Consider the following 4,504-nt stretch of genomic DNA (forward strand, 5'->3'; position numbering starts at 1 on the left):
ACAATTTTCTTTGAATAATCTTAGAGATTATATTTTTAAATTAATAAAGTTAATCTATGGTTATCTTACTTTAAAATGTTGTAACAACTATGGCTTGTTATCTTTATGGTTACAGATATGATAAAAATATGAATAAAATATATTTCTTTGAATATTGATTAAATAATAACAACCTTCTTTGTGTTCTGTTTCTATTGGTCCTGACATCACATCATACTGTGTATACAAATATAAATAAATCAATTAATACCACTTTATGTAATTACAAAAAACTAACTTTAGAAAGGATTGACATTTCAGCTCCATCATGGACACATTCTCAAGATCAAGTGAACTAAAACATAAAACAACCAAAGTATAGGTAACAAGGAGATTACAAACATTTACCTGATTAACTCCTACATTTACATAAAACTAGAGAAAGTTACTAGCTTAATCATGAAATGATTAAATGATGATAAAATAATTTACAATTTATATGTTCAATAGACAATTAGTATATTTATTTAATCAATAAATTTTACTTCATTCCCAAGTTAAGGTGCGCTCCGTGAGACATATCCAAACAGGAATTTAAATAGAATAGTGGAAAATGAGTCTGGTTTCTGTTTACTCAATGTTTTTGACACTTTTTCATACCCTAAATGTTTTGATACTGTTCTATTTTTTAAGGATGGACCACCCTCATAAAATATTGTTGAAATAAAAAAATGAAAATAAATTAGTTGCTCATTTTATAGTTAAGTTTGTTTCATGATGTGTGAAAAACACATACAGACTCGTGTTGTCTTTACCTCTAGTGTGATAGATGATTTTCCTTTTCTCCTTTTTTTGCTGAATGGAGAGAACACATGCCTAATTAATTTCTGGGTTCTCGTTGTTTTAGGCACGTGTGCTGGTGCTGGTAGAGGTGCTGGTTGAGGTGCTGGTAGAGTGGCTGGTTGAGGTGCTGATTCTGGTGCTGGTTGAAGTGCCGGTTCTGCTGCTGGTAGAGGTGAAGGTTCTGGTTGAGGTGCTGGATCTAGTGCTGGTGGAGGTGTCGATTCAACTCCCTCTGTTTGATTACCTTTCAGTTTTAATTTCTCAGCAACTCTACCTTCTAATTCATGATCATATATCAGCTTAATCCGTTCACACTCTATAAAGATTTAAAATAACAGTGAAATTCATCAAAGCTCAAGTAATAACAAATAACAAAAGGATTTAAAGTTATATTGTTTCTTGTCTTACCATCCATGTCCTCAGTTTCTTTCCACTTACAACCAACATTAGTAGTTTGGAAAGCAGTAGTCAAAACAATTCCATCGGTTGATGGTTCTGCTTCATTAAATCTGTGGAAATAACAGTTTAACACAAATTAGCATTACAAATTGTGTATGTGGGTCGAGTCGAGTGGCCGAGTGGTAAGACAGGGGCGCTGCTAGCTACAGCTTTAACATCAGCGCTGATTCCAGCCGCTCCTCGTTTATGGTTCGGTTGGACGTAGAACCAAGTCTTCTCGGATAAGGACTTAAAATGGAGGTCCAGTGTATACATCTGGCTCGTGTGCACTTTAAAGAACCCATTGCATCTTTTGGAGGAGTAGGGGGTTACCCTGATGTTATGGTTCATTTCAGCCCCTGTCGTTGTGGAATGATGTGAACATGTATCTACCAAGAAGCGCCTCTTCACGGCTGCTAGGTAGTCACGGACCACGCTCATACACAATTCAGCACAATGACGCTGCAAGTTATGGGTTATTCTCCTACCTTTACCTTTACCTTTATGTTAAAGTGGATATTGTAGTATAAGTGCAATGGCGGATTTTGAGGAGGGCATTGCAAGTATCTTCGTATGAATTATAGATTTCATATAAATTTGCAATTGATTGATTTATTGATGATTGGGCTGTGGCTTACATGGAGGAGTAGGTATGACTAATGAAAATTTGTACATTTTGAAACAATAATTGTTTTCATCCAGGTCCAGGGAATAACCCACTTCTGTGGCCATCATAATGTATTGTAATATATATAAAAAGAACATAAAATACAATTAACATTTAAGAGTATTAAAAAAGAAGAGTAATATGGCAACATTTATACCAAAATACATTGACAGATACTTCAGAAACTTACGGTTTTTCAAGCAGAGTGTTTACCAAACACGTTTTTCCAACGCCCTCCTTTCCAGTCATCATTAATCGTGCGTGGTTTACTGTGATTTCCCCATCTTCCAACTCCTCATTAAAAACCTTCAGAGCTGCTTCTCCTCTAGCCATAATTACTTCTGGGACTGCAATCCCTAATATACATAGGCAAGAAGATAATGTTGCTCATCAATTATCAACAAAGTAGAGAGAAATTTTCAAATATGTTGGTTAAGTACAAATAAAATTCTTTTAAAAAAATAATAAAGAAAACACAATCATATGGAAAATGCTTCATTATTCTAAAATTTCAAATAGTTGTTTATAACTAAAATTGAAAAAAATACAATTAGATATTGTGAAATAATTTGAAAACATGACTTGCTTACTAATATTATCATAAAATAATATCATCCCCATCATCACTGTCATCATCACCATAGCCACAGCCACCATCATCATCATCATCAATATTTTATAAAATTAATATTACAACATTTGGAAGAAAGCAAATAATGGTATTAGCATAATTTTCCAGTGCAACAAAACTTTGCTGATATAAAATACATTAGGCCGACCAGCCCTCCATAAACTAACGTTAGAATACCGCACTTTCGGCGGTAAAGAACAATTAAAACCTCATAAAAAAGGCAACTAATCCGTTTACCTATAATTGAATCCAAGGACACCAGTGTTAAACACTCAGTACTTATCCTTGATAATGTGTTAATCCAATTAATATAGTGAGATAACGTAACGTTAGTTTATCGAGGGCGGGTTGAGCTAATGAAGAATGTGGAAAGTTCTGGGGTCAGGCCTCCATGAACAACCTGTATACACTCTGTCTCTTATACACATCTGTATTGTTCTATGTTAATATTTTTTTTTTTCGAAATGTGCAAGTCAAAATCTGTATAACTCGAACTTTTTATGCCAGTCCCATTAGATTCAACTTAGGCGAACTCGACCGTAATTTGAAAACATGACTTGCTTACTAATATTATCATAAAATAATATCATCCCCACCATTATCATCATCATCATCAATATTTTTTAAAATTAATATTACAACATTTGGAAGAAAGCTAATAATGGTATTAGCATAATTTTCCAGTGCAACAAAACTTTGGTGATATAAACTAACAAAGAGGTACATGGAATTGATGATGACCCACAAGGAGTAACCATCTGTGATGTACAATGAGCTTCATTGCAAGACATTATTTACAGCAGATAATAATAAATTATTATCCAATTAATATAAGCAGGAAATAAAATTACATTGACCTACAGGTAATAAACAATAACATGAATAATTAAATTGTATTAACTGCTCACCTTGCAGAAGTTGCAAGACTTCTTCCTTGTGTTTTTCTCTATTTGTAGAATCATACTCCTCACATTCATTCTGTATATAGAAGTCACGTGGCGTCTGATTGTCCTGTAAAAATAATAACACATAAAACTTAAAACAAATCAATATCAATCATTCTACTTTAAAAAATACTTCATAGAAAGTATCACGCAAAAATAATCACAAGAATTATCCTAAAAGAAATATGTACATATCAGTGCGGCAATTTTCTTTTATATCTTGCAAAGATTCAATCATATAAGTATTGATTATAAGACAATCGCTTGTTGTGCTAATATTACTGTACCGGTGGTCTTCAGAATCTTTGTCAATCAATCAAGCAGCAACAACAGAGCTATTAAAATAACTCAAGCAAGGATAGATCTGGGATGGGGAGAAGTGAATAGGATGGATAACATTTCCCACAAAAATACATAGGACTAGACTAGAGCAATCCCTTTATACCAAGTAATAGAAACAAAGTTAACATTTCTAAAGTCAAGATGCTTTGTGGAGCAGTTTACATTTTACCAAATAACCTACAATTAAGCTCATCTCATTCCCACCCTCATTCACCCCAGCCTTGGACTCTCTTCTCTCATATTAGGCTCCACATACTGATACTGTGCTGCTGTTTATGTAATCATTATCATCATATTATCAAATAATTTCATCTGGTCTTGTTGATATTATCCGTCAACAGAAAAGCCAGAATTATTTTATTTATTTGTATGAGACTTCAAACATCATTAACAGACCTCAGAATGTGGAAAGTTCTGGGGTTGAGGCCTCCATGAACAACCTGTATACACTACCTAGCCACCCTCCATTCTTTAATCCTAGATCAGCCACTGCTCAAGCTGTAAGCAAATTTTTTATTGAATTGGTCTTATTTTTATCTTCCACATCACCAATGGAACTGCAATACCTTCATTTAATAAAATATTTAAGATTCAAGATTGCTTTATTATCATTAACCAAACATGTGATGAAATAAATTCTTTTTGCCTGCTGCATAAAAT

Source organism: Anneissia japonica, unplaced genomic scaffold (genome assembly GCF_011630105.1).
Source record: "Anneissia japonica isolate Jap-2015-1 unplaced genomic scaffold, ASM1163010v1 scaffold1537_len634075_cov158, whole genome shotgun sequence".
In the NCBI taxonomy this organism is placed as follows: Eukaryota; Metazoa; Echinodermata; class Crinoidea; order Comatulida; family Comatulidae; genus Anneissia; species Anneissia japonica.